Source organism: Schistocerca cancellata, chromosome 6 (assembly GCF_023864275.1).
Source record: "Schistocerca cancellata isolate TAMUIC-IGC-003103 chromosome 6, iqSchCanc2.1, whole genome shotgun sequence".
NCBI lineage: Eukaryota > Metazoa > Arthropoda > Insecta > Orthoptera > Acrididae > Schistocerca > Schistocerca cancellata.
In genome coordinates this window covers 642036869-642050859 of record NC_064631.1, presented here as the reverse complement: position 1 = coordinate 642050859, position 13991 = coordinate 642036869, and positions in this window count along the sequence as shown.

The following is a 13991-nucleotide window of genomic DNA, read 5'->3' as shown; positions in this document are numbered from 1 at the left end:
CATTGAATGAACACGACAGGCCGCGTGTGGGAAACTTAAGTCCAGCTATGAAGAAACTAGCACTCACAAGGTAAAAACAGTAACAAAGCCAAAAACCACAGTCAGTCAGTATACACAAACTAATAACTGGGATGATGAAATGGGAACAGACAGTACCAGTGATGTGCTAAACCACTTGTGTTATATAGTTGACAGAATTTTGGACAGTTTAGGAAAATGGGTCAAGAAGGAAAAGGAAAACGCTACAGATAATGGGAAGGAACAAATTAATGGGTTAAAATCTTAAGGACGAAGAGGAAGTAAAAGCTTACATCTTCAACAATAATGGCAGTCTGAAGGCTCAATTTTTTATAGAGGAGGTACAATCAGTTTTGCAAGATCTTGAAGAGAAGGAATTGATGGATGAAGGAAGAAACAATAATAAAGAGGTCAAGGAACGTATTAGCTGTATTGGCGTGCCGCAATGTTGTACAGGGATGCAGTTGCTCAGGGGTAGAGAGTAGTTTAGCTGATGTTAAGCAAATGAAAGTAGAGGATGTTGTCAAGCGCTTTGATTTAAAATTGGTGGACAGGTTGGAAAAGGAAGCTGAGAATGTAGGGATTGATGACCTCGTGAATCTGAGTGTAAATGTACTTGCAGCTGAAAGACATTACTTTAGCTTGACACAGATTGAAAAGGATTTATTAGAAGACTTTTATAAGGAACCTGTTCAAATTAGAATAACTCACCCTATTATAAAAACTAACATCTTAGGAGTCTTCTTGATAGTGGCAGTGAAGAAAGTGCTTTGTCCCAAGCATTCTTTGAATCTATTCATAATAAGGGTGAATTAACTGTCTTGAAAGTAAGTGGTTTAAGAACAATTTGTGCTATTAGGAAGGTTTCTATACCAGTAAAGCATGAGGCTCTGATATCAATTGGTATAGGTAACAACAATAGATCAAATTTCTGATAAACAGAGAGGCAGTAACAATGAAGCATTAGAGTAATAACAAGTAAGGGATACTTGCAGGAAGATACTGAATTCGGTAATAATGTGCAAGATACTAATGTGGAAGAAAACTATATCCTGGAAGAAACAGAGGCTAAGGTATAGTCCACAAATCAAATTTCTGATAAAAGAGCTTTGGACAGAAAAGGACGGCATGACTCAAAATCTTCCCCCAATAGTCTTAACATTGGTGAACCAGTGTTAGTCAAAACTAAAGAGAAATCTGAGAAAATTTTAGCAGAAACAAAGAAGTTTATGCATGTTTATCACGGACCGTTCAGGACAATAAGCCTCATGTAAATGCATACTGTTTGGAATACTCGAAAAGTAAGAAAGAACTAGGTCTATGAAACAGCTGGATGAAACTTTATTTCTGTTTCAAGTTTAATTCTCTTCCTCTGTCCTATTTATAGTAAATAAGGAATATATGCCTTCATGTTAGCCGGCCGAAGTGGCCATGTGGTTAAAGGCGCTGCAGTCTGGAACCGCAAGACCGCTACGGTCGCAGGTTCGAATCCTGCCTCGGGCATGGATGTTTGTGATGCCCTTAGGTTAGTTAGGTTTAACTAGGTCTAAGTTCTAGGGGACTAATGACCTCAGCAGTTGAGTCCCATAGTGCTCAGAGCCATTTGAACCATTTGAACCTTCATGTTCTACATATGCTATTAGTTTGTAATGTCTTCCTAGTAAGTAAGAATGATTCCCAAAAATGATTATACCAAATGACGACTTACAAAAGAATATGAGAGGTAGTTTGCAGTAGTAAATTGTAAAGGTTAAAATAACAGTGGGTAACTTATGAGAACAAATGACAGAAAAGTTATGACTGAAGTAAATAAATAATAAATGAGATCCGAAAAGAAGATTAATTACAGTAAAATACAGATACTTTGCAGTAAGAGAATTAATTGAAGCTGAAAATATCTAGTCTGAAACAATAAATTAATAATTTTCAGTTGGAAGTAAGATTGTAATTGTCATCTCTCTCTCTCTCTCTCTCTCTCTCTCTCTCTCTGTGTGTGTGTGTGTGTGTGTGTGTGTGTGTGTGTGTGTGTGTGTGTGTGTGTGTGTGTGTAATAAAATTGTGCCACTAGAGACAAGCCACAGCATTTTGATGTTAATTATAGGAGATGTGTGGAAGTGGTGTGAGGATCACACCAAAAATATATGTAAATAGTGAGGTCAGCAGGCTGATGAAGGTAAAAGGGAGCAAGACATGTCGAAATAAATGGGTAAACGAAAATAGAGATAAACAGGAGGAGTGAAGTCAAAATGTGGTAAAATGATAGAAAATTAGTGAGTAATTCCCTCACATCTCGTAAAAAGGTTCAGAAACACACAATCTTACTTAAGACAGATTGTCATTTAACAGATAAATATTGACAAATAAGAAAACAACACAGGTAAATGAATGTGTTACGAAATGCAGATTGTAGAGTATTGAAATAGTATAATAAAGGGGCTTATTGACTATGTGTGTGACAACGCAAAGTAACTTCTGTTGGCACACTAATACGTACAGTAATTGAGATAGAACTTACAAAGATTACTCAGTTTTCTAAGCAAAGCAACATCTAAAGTAAAAAAGTAAATTCCAAACTAGCCCAAAATATGACTATTTTAAAAACCTATGTTGACTTTCAGAGCTTAATAGCTATGGTTTATTACAAAAAATATTTTGCACAGTCTTGTGAAGTAACATACTGCAAACAAAAATTGTGAAATGGTTAATAATAGTTTTCCAACTTTTAAATCTTAAAGGAAAAAAGGAAAACAAATTCTTTCTGTTAACTTTTCAATTACTTATTTAAATTATAGAAGAAAAATAGAATATAGAATGTGTTTCACCCTGAAGGAAGTGAGAAGGACATGATCTGCAGTAAATCCTATACTTTTCCTTTTGTAATAGAATATAATGGAGAATGCCATAAAGTTACTTCACACACACACACACACACACACACACACACACACCAGAGAGAGAGAGAGAGAGAGAGAGAGAGAGAGAGAGAGAAACATGACATAATGGATTTTTACAAATCATGTACATGAAACAAAACACACACACACACACACACACACACACACCAGAGAGAGAGACAGAGAGAGAGAGAGAGAGAGAGAAACAAGACATAATGGATTTTTACAAATGATGTACATAAAACAACATAGAAACATGAAATAAAATTTTCATTTATTACAAAATTAATTTTGTGATTTAGTATTTTTAGTCTTTATCTGAAAGAAAAACACACAAATACTTTTTCTTTTTCAGTACTCACTCATTTAATTACAATCATAGGCACCAATGTAAGCAATTTTCACTAAAACATTTAAGGTACAGGGTGGGAAGTAACTAAACAGCTTTTGCCATTAAGCTTTTGCCAAAGTAAGTTCCATTTGGTTATATAAAACAAACATATACAACTACAGAAAAAAAATTTATTGTATAAAAATCTACAACTGTTGAACTACTTTTCTACATAGCTTCCTAGTTTTTGTATGCCTTCTTCATTGAAGGGTGCTGTCTGTATATTCACTGTTCAACCATGTGGTAACATGTTCTTTCAGCTCATCATCATCATCACTGAAGTGTTGACCACCAAGGGCATATTTTAGGTGTAAGAAGAGATGAAAGTCGCTACAAGCGAGGTCCGGGCTGTACGGCGGCTATCTGATTTGGTGAAGACTGCCAGTCTCGCTAGCGGGATGAAAGCAGAGCTCACCATCTGCAGCATCGTCAACAGGACTGACTGCAGACCTTTGGTACAGAGCCGAGTGGAGGGTCTGAATCAGAGGCTGAGATGGTTCTGCGACCGTGTGGGCTGCAGATTCCTCGACTTGCGCCATAGGGTGGTGGGGTTTCGGGTTCCGCTGGATAGGTCAGGAGTCCACTACACACAGCAGGCGGCTACATGGGTAGCAGGGGTTGTGTGGCGTAGACTGGGCAGTTTTTTAGGTTAGATGATGTCGGGCAAGTACAGAAAGGGCAACAGCCTCAAAAGGTGCAGAGCAAAGTCAGGACATGCGGGGACCAAGCAGCAATTGTAAACTGTTGAAGCTGCATTGGTGAAGTACCGGAACTTCAAGCACTGATAGAAAGCACCAAAGCTGAAATTGTTATAAGTACGGAAAGCTGGCTAAAGCCAGAGATAAATTCTGCCAAAATTTTTAGAAAGGCACGGACGGTATTTAGAAAGGATAGATTGCATGCAACCGGTGGTGGCGTGTTTGTGACTGTTAGTAGTAGTTTATCCTGTAGTGAGGTAGAAGTTGATAGTTCCTGTGAATTATTATGGGTCGAGGTTACACTCAACAACTAAGCTAGGTTAATAATTGGCTCCTTTTACCGACCTCCCGACTCAGCAGCATTAGTGGCAGAACAACTGAGAGAAAATCTGGAATACATTTCACGTAAATTTTCTCAGCATGTTATAGTCTTAGGTGGAGATTTCAATTTACCAGATATAGACTGGGACACTCAGATGTTTAGGACAGGTGGTAGGGACAGAGCATCGAGTGACATTATACTGAGTGCACTATCCGAAAATTACCTTGAGCAATTAAACAGAGAACCGACTTGTGGAGATAACATCTTGGACCTACTGATAACAAACAGTCCTGAACTTTTCGACTCTATAAGCGCAGAACAGGGAATCGGTGATCATAGGGCCATTGCAGCATCCCTGAATATGGAAGTAAATAGGAATATAAAAAAGGGAGGAAGGTTTATCTGCTTAGCAAGAGTAGTAGAAGGCAGATTTCAGACTACCTAACGGATCAAAATGAAAATTTCTGTTCTGACACTGACAATGTTGAGTGTTTATGGAAAAAGTTCAAGGCGATCGTAAAATGCATTTTAGACAGGTACGTGCCAAGTAAAACTGTGAGGGACAGGAAAAACCCACCGTGGTTCAACAACAAAGTTAGGAAACTACTGCGAAGGCAAAGAGAGCTTCACTGCAAGTTTAAATGCAGCCAAAACCTCTGAGACAAACAGAAGCTAAACAATGTCAAAGTTAGCATAAGGAGGGCTATGCAGGAAGTGTTCAGTGAATTCGAAAGTAAAATTCTACGTACCGACTTGACAGAAAATCCTAGGAAGTTCTGGTCTTATGTTAAATCAGTAAGTGGCTCAAAACAGCTTATCCAGACACTCTTGGATGATGATGATGGCATTGAAACAGAGGATGACACGTGTAAAGCTGAAATACTAAACACCTTTTTCCAAAGCTGTTTCACAGAGGAAGACCACACTGCAGTTCCTTCTCTAAATCCTTGCACAAACGAAAAAATGGCTGACATCGAAATAAGTGTCCAAGGAATAGAAAAGCAACTGAAATCACTAAACAGAGGAAAGTCCACTGGACCTGATGAGATACCAATTCGATTCTACACAGAGTACGCGAAAGAACTTGCCCCCCTTCTAACAGCCATGTACCGCAAGTCTCTTGAGGAACGGAAGGTTCCAAATGATTGGAAAAGAGCACAGGTAGTTCCAGTCTTCAAGAAGGGTCGTCGAGCAGATGTGCAAAACTATAGACCTATATCTCTGACATATATCTGTTGTAGAATTTTCGAACATGTTTTTTGCTCATGCATCATATCATTTCTGGAAACCCAGAATCTACTCTGTAGAAATCAACATGGATTCCGGAAACAGCAATCGTGTGGGACCCAACTTACTTTATTTGTTCATGAGACCCAGAAAATATTAGATATGGGCTCCCAGGTAGATGCCATTTTCCTTGACTTCCAGAAGGTGTTCGATACAGTTCCACACTGCCGCCTGATAAAGTAAGAGACTACGGAATATCAGACCAGCTGTGTGGCTGGATTGAAGAGTTTTTAGCAAACAGAACACAACATGTTGTTCTCATTGGAGAGACGTCTACAGATGTTAAAGTAACCTCTAGAGTGCCACAGGGGAGTGTTATGGGACCATTGCTTTTCACAATATATATAAATGACGTAGTAGATAGTGTCGGAAGTTCCATGTGGCTTTTCGCGGGTGATGCTGTAGTATACAGAGAAGTTGCAGCATTAGAAAATTGCAGTGAAATGCAGGAAGATCTGCAGCGGATAGGCACTTGGTGCAGAGAGTGGCAACTGACCCTTAACATAGACAAATGTAATGTATTGCGAATACATAGAAAAAAGGATTCTTTATTGTATGATTATATGATAGCAGAACAAACACTGGCAGCAGTTACATCTGTAAAATATCTGGGAGTATGTGTGCAGAACGATTTGAAGGGGAATGATCATGTAAAATTAATTGTTGGTAAGGCGGGTGCCAGGTTGAGATTCATTGGGAGAGTCCTTATTAAATGTTGTCCATCAACAAAGGAGGTGGCTTACAAAACACTTGTTCGACCTATACTTGAGTATTGTTCATCAGTGTGGGATCCGTACCAGGTCGGGATGACAGAGAAGATCCAAAGAAGAGCGATGTGTTTCATCACAGGGTTATTTGGTAAGTGTGATAGCGTTACAGAGATGTTTAGCAAACTCAAGTGGCAGACTCTGCAAGAGAGGCACTCTGCATCGTGGTGTAGCTTGCTGTCCAGGTTTCGAGAGGGTGCGTTTCTGGACGAGGTATTGAATATATTGCTTCCCCCTACTTATACCTCCAGAGGAGATCACGAATGTAAAATTAGAGAGATTCGAGCGCACATGGAGGCTTTCCAGCAGTCGTTCTTCCCGCGAACCATACGTGACTGGAACAGGAAAGGGAGGTAATGACAGTGGCACGTAAAGTGCCCTCCGCCACACACCGTTGGGTGGCTTGCGGAGTATAAATGTAGATGTAGATGTCGGATGATCAAACATGTCCCAGTGAAATTCCTGTAAGAGTTGTTTGGTCACATTCGCCGTGTGAGGTCGGGCATTATCGTGGAAAAAAACACCACCTTTTGACAGTAATCCTTGGCACTCGTTCTGTGTTGTGCTGTGCAATTTCTTAATGGTCTCACATTAATCATGTGCATTGATTGTTTGGCCTTGTGGTAAGAAATCGATCAGCAAATTGCCTTTTCTGTCCCAAGAAATGGTGCACATGACTTTTCGAGGTGTCAACGTTTGCTTAGGGTTAGCCTTCATTGGAGATGATGTGTGTCTCCATTCCATTGATTGCCGTTTTGTTTCAGGAATGTCGTACAATACCCAAGTTTCATCCTCCATGACTATCCAAGAAAGAAAACCATCGCCGCCTTCATTGTAGTGTGTCAAAACTGAAGTGCACTACCCACCCCCCTTTTTTTTTTTTTTTTTTTTTTTTGTTCAGTAAGAACACATTGGGTCCCCAATGTGAGCAAAGTGCAAAGTTTTTGAAATTTCAATTTATCAGTAACAATTTCATGAATAAGTGATCATGAAATTTGCGTAACGTCCATAACAAGGACACTAAGTGTAAACTTACGGTTGTGCTTTTTCTTCTCTTCAACTGTGTGAACCGGTTGATCACTAACTGCAGATGGGCATCCACTTTGTTCTTCATCGTGCACTTCATCATGTTCCTTCATCAGTCTGACCCATCTTCTAACCATTGAATCACTCATAGCATTTTGTCCATAAACCTCGCAGATTTGCTGATGAATTTCCTTTGGTTTAACTTTTTTTGCATTTACAATTACAGCTGACATTATAAAGAAGCACATGTCGGCAGCAGGTCTGAAAATGGCGTACATGTCTTCTCCTTGAGTCAGAGTAACTCCTGCACATGCTCAGAACTGCGATTGTAGCATTGCCATGGATAGAAATAGAAACAGAACTTACTTTGTGGACGAGCCTCATATACGGTCAGATTGTTCTCCATCACTTTGTGGCTGACCGTAAAAATAGTTTTCAAGCTCTTGTAGAAAAATGAAGAGGATTATTTAACTCACCGCCCCACATGTCAAAATATGGATCAATATTTAAGAAATTCCTTGTATGGAACTCTAAAATAATGTAAAAACACTAAAGGAACAAGCACTAGAACCTTTCACTATCTTGCTAACACATTAGATCCAAGATTCCGAGGAAGACGATTAACTGTTGAACAAGAAGATAGTGCAGAAAATTGACTCATAGAGATGCATCCAGAATGGATTGGAGGTATTATGTCTTTTAGGAGTGCTGATTCTGGTTATTTTCCTGCCTTTATGTTTTCTGGTTTGATTGTAACACAGTTTCAACCGAACAAATGAAGGAAGATAATGGATCTGAAAACTTCAAAAAGGAAACTTACCATGAGGATTTATTACTTTTGTGAAAAGCCTCATTGTTGAGCTGCCAGCATTGACTCATTGAGAGGATCTTCTGAACCCTGGTCTTCTTTTGGCAATTCTAAATATAGTGTAAAAAACTCATGGGATTTTTGGGTCAAATTAAACTATAACCCTGCCAAAAAGAAACATTTTACACCAGGAAAAGTGAATTACTTAGGACATGCAATCAGTAAAATTCTTGACAGGTCTTCAGCCGGTCCAACCTGCCATCTGCACACAACATTTACATGGTCCACCTGGCTACCATCATCAGAGGAGACAAGCTAAGCCACCCTTGCTGATACCTGATTCAAACCGTGAATGACAGAACCTTTATATGCAGCAAAAATACAAAAGCGCATGTTCTTAGGTAATGTGCAAATGCTCAAATGTTACTGCTGCCCCCTGGCACAAGAAGAGTTTCAGCTCCTCCAGTGGTGAATAATGTTGAAAAGTGATATATTGTTAAAAATTGTTACTCTTAGATGGCCAATTCAGATGCCATTGTTTCTTCATATCTGATAAAACAGGATTCCAAGTTTTACTTAGCGGGTATCCATTATCAAGTTTAATGATATTATCTGTTAGTCTGATTTCGACAGAGTATTTTAAAACACAACCCCAGTAACCTGAGGCATTGCAAACACTTGTGTCTCATTGTGTAGCATCCTATATCCCTCTGTAAGACAGTGGTCAGCCACTGCGGATTTGTCAGTTTGTAACAATTGCACATGATGATGATGATGATGATCAACATATTTGTCACTGACGGCTTGAATAGTTTGGCCAATGTATATCTTACCACACTCATGTGGTATTTTGTAAATGCCAGGCTTCCTCAAACCTAAATTTTCCTTAACAGAGCCACGAAGTGCTCTAATCTTAGCTGATGGATGCAATACACGTCTGATTTTCTTCAAAACCCTGTCTATCTTGGCAGACACATTCTCAGCATATAGAAGGAAAGCCACAGAACTGAAAGTGTTTTCAGCTGGTTTAGGTAATGATTCAAACTTAAAAGTACGTCAAATCTGTCTGTCCATATAGCCTTTATAATTAAACATGTTCTTAAGATGTTGCAGCTCTTGTGGTAAATTCTCCACATTTGAGATAACACACACTCTTTTAACCAAGGTCTGTAGAACTCCTGTATGTTGAAACAGTGGATGACAGTTGGGGGCATATAAATACCTATCAGTATGTGTCAATTTCCTATAAATTCAGTGACTTCATCTTTTGTATAATCCAGTACATCCAAAAAGAGGCAACATACGTGCCCTCCTTTTCAGTCTCCTTCGATAATTTAATGTTAGGATAAAGACAATTAAAATGGTCCAATAACCAGTGCAAATAATCTATTCCTCATGGCCAAACAAGAAACACATCGTCAGCATACCTCAAAAAACAAGAGGGCTTCAAAAAAGATGTTTTCGGGGCCGTATCCTCCATGAAAAGATTAGTGACTATGGGGGATAACTCCCCATAGCCACACCATTACTCTGTTCAAAATATTTGTCACTGAATAAAAAATAGACGGATGTCAGTACACAACATCGAAACTGACAAGAAAATCAGAGGGATCAAGACGAAGCAACTTTAAGTGCTGAACAAGTTCCATAAATTGGAAATATGGTGTTCATATTTACCCACATGAGGACTGAGGACTGTCACTAAACATTTTACCAAGTTGCAAGTCAGTGCACACAAATTACTAACAATCATGCATAATGGGACCCCATCTTTATGGACCTTTCCAAACTGTATATTCTGGGTGGAATGGCCGCACCAGGACAAAGCTTTTTAATAATGTCTTCAGGTAATGATCTATTCTTCAGAAGTGAAGTCATTATCCATTTTATGCAGTCCGTGGGATCCTTCTGTAATATACGATGTGATGGATCCTCAAGTAAATCTTGCATCTTATTCACATAATCGGCCTTGGAGATTAAAGCAGTAGTGTTGCCGTTGTCTGTTGGTAAAATTAATAATTCAGGGTTCTCTCTAATAGACCAAATAGCTGCCTGTTCAGCCGAGGAAATGTTACTCTGTGGAGGTCAAACCCAACGCAAAATGTGAGACACCTCCTGTCTGATGTCTTCCGCCCCTACTTCCAGAAGATGTGACACGCCTGATCAACAGAAAAATGAATTCCAAAGTGCGAATGCTTCTAAACATCGATGAAAAGTTTAAATCTTTTTCCAATACTGAAACTGTGATGTCATCCAGTTCTTTACTTGTAAGATATATCACAGACTGTCAACAAGTATCATTTCCAGATATCAAGGTTTGATGACAAAGACATTGAAATTGAGAGAACTGCCTACCAGCAGCACTCCTATGCACCCAATCTGATATTGCCCAGGAAGAAAATTTGACACACTCCCAAGATAGTGTAGACAACAATAACGAAATCTCTACATGAAGCTAAAATAAATCTTTGGACATAATATCCACATGTCTTTGTGTAAAACAGATGCGTTCTCCAACTAAGGCAAAACTAGCCTGCCTCTTAATACTACTGACACTCTCTTATTAATGTAATGGACAAATCTGGCAAATTTTGGTATAATACCTCCGTTGTGACATTCAGTAGAAAGGCGATGGTACTCAGCAGCTTCCCTTTCTTCCTACAAAGTTTATCAAACTCACTGATGCTCTGAACCATCTCCTCCCCCTAGAGGCACTTGATGTGACTATGTAGACTTTCTGGGCGTATTAACAAATCAGATTTTTGTCAGGTCTTCAGCTGGATCAAACTGTCATTTGCACACAATATTTCTGCGGTCCACTGGCCGCCATCATCAGGTGAGAAAAGCTAAGCTGCTGTCACTGATAAATGATTCAAACTGTGAATGATGAAATCTTTATATGCAGCAAAAGTAGAAAAGCACATGAGCTAAGGTGATGCACAAGTGCTCAATCATTGCTGCTAGCCCCTGCAGCACCTCCAGTGGTGAATACTGTCAAAAAATGATATATCATTAAAAACTGTTGCTCATACATGACCATTTCAGATGCTTCATATCTGATAAAACAGGGTTCCATGTTTTACTTAGCGAATATCCATTATCACAGTTAATGATATTATCTGTTAGTTTGATTCTGATAGATTCTTTTAAAACACAATCCCAGTAACGTGTGGCATTGCAACAACTTGTGTCTTATTGTGCAGCATCCTATGTCCCTCTTTAAAACAGTGCTCAGCCACTGTGGATTCATCAGGTCCTAATAATCACATATGGCAATGATGTTCAACACATCTGTCATTGAGGATATGAATTTTGGCCAGTGTATATTTTACTGCACTCACATGGTATTTTGTAAATGCCAGCTTTCTCAAACCTAAATCGCCCTTAACAGAGCCAAGAAATGCTCTAATCTTAACTGGTAGATGGAATGCACATCTAATCTCGTGTTTCTTCGAAACCTTATCTATCTTGACAGACACATTCATAGCATAGGTAATGAAAGACACAGAACTAAAAGTGTCTTCCGCTGGTTTAGATAATTATCCGAACTCAAAAGCACTTCGATTCTGTCTGTCCTTATAGCCGTTGTGATTAAACGTGTCCTCATGATGTTGCAGCCCTTGTGGTAAATTCTCATCATCAAAGATAGAATATGCTCTTTTGACCAAGGTCCATAGGACTCATTTATGATGAAACTGTGGATAACAGCTGGTGGCACCAGCTGAAGACACTTTAGGTTTTTGTGGTTTTCCTTCCATATTCTGGGAATGTGTCTGCCAACACAGACAGGGTTTTGGACAGGTATGAAATCAGATGTCTATTCCATCTGCCAGCTAATTTTAGAATAGTACTTGGCTCTGTTAAGGCTGATTTAAGTTTGAAGAAGCCTGGCATTTACAAAATACCATGTGAGTGCTGAAAATATACATTGGCCAAACTATTCGTACCGTCAATGACAGATATGTTGATCACCACCACCATACACGATTATTACAACTTGACAAATCTGCCTTAGCTGAGCACTGTCTTACAGAAGGACATAGGATGCTATAAGATGAGACACAAGTGGTTACAAACTCCTTGCATTACTGGGATTGTGTTTTAAAAGAATCTGCCGAAACCAGACTGACAGGTAATATCATTAACTGTGATTTATTTATTTATCTATCTTACAGCTCGAAACATGTATTTAACATGCATGGGCAATGTTATAATAATTACATTTAGATTATTGATACACAATGTAAATAGGTTACATGCTGTTAAGTAAAAGATCACTTAAGTATATTTAACATAGCATTCCTGAGGTCAAATCATGTCAGCACCATACTGTATGGGCACTTCAATATAAGCCATTTTTTAAACTCATTTTTAAAAATTCTACCAGAAAGCTGTTTCAGGTTGTTTGGCAGAGAATTATAAAATATTGCTCCCTTAATGAATGGGGTATTTGTTGTTAGATTCAATCGTCTGCTCACCATATGAAAGTCTGATTTGTGTCTTGTATTGTAATCATGGATTTCCATATTCCTGTTTGTCACTTTTTTGTCTTTTTTCACTAATAATATTGATTGAAACATATATACTGCATAGATAGTCATAATATTAAACTTAATAAAAAGGTTTTTACATGAAGTTCTGGGTCTTACTTTTGCCATAGTTCTTATTACTCTTTTCTGCAATACAAATACCCTTTTTATATTGTATTGGTTACACCCACCCCACAATACAATTCCATAAGATAGATGGGGATACACCAACCCAAAATATGCTATTTCTATTGCTTCGATATCTAAATATTGAACTAATCTCCTTAGTAAATACAGACTAGATGTTATTTTACCACAGACATGATCTATTTGCTGATTCCACGAAAGTCTGTCATCTATATATATCCCCAGAAATTTACATTCTGAACAGGTGTGATAATGGATACCCTCTAAGTAGAACTTGGAATCTTGTTTTACCTGATATAAAGAAACAATAGCATCTGAATTGGCCATCTGTGAGTAATAATTTTTAATGATCTATTGTTTTTCGACAGTATTCACCAATTCTTCTTGTGTCAGGTGCCAGCAGCAACGGCTGAACACTTGCACATTACCTTAGCTCTTGTGCTTTCGTATTTTCGGTACATATAAAGGTTCTGTCATTCACAGTTTGAATCATTTATCGGCAACAGCAGCTAGCTTATCTCACATGATGATGGCGGCCAGATGGACTGCGGAAATCGTGTGCTGACAATTTGATCTGGCTGAAGACCCACATGAATTTAATCTGTTAATACACTGGGAAAGTCTACATAGTCAGAGGAAGGATGGTATGAGGACCGATGTGCCACCAATTCAGGTTGTCTGCGATTTTCCAGCACCAGGGACGAGTAAAGAATGACAGTCTTTCATGTACTCACAAATTATTATAGGAGATGTAGTGCCACCGCTTATGCAGCCGCAGAGAAAGTGTTGTCTGAGGAGTCAAAGCATTTGACAAGCTAAAGGAAGTGCTTATGTTGAGTCCACTGTCAGTGCTCCTGGATTTTCAGAAGGAATTTATATTGTCACATGATGCATTGAATCTTGCTCTCAGGTGCCTTTTGGTTCAGGAGGTCAGTGGAGAACAATGCCTTATTGCTTTTGCATTGAGGCAGCTAAATATAGCTGTGAGAAATTATTCTGCTAGAGAGATGGAAATGCTTAGCATGATTTAGGGAGTAATACACTAAGTTGGTTTGAAAAGTCTGGAGCATTTTTATTTCACCTTCATTATTGGGAAGCTTGTTT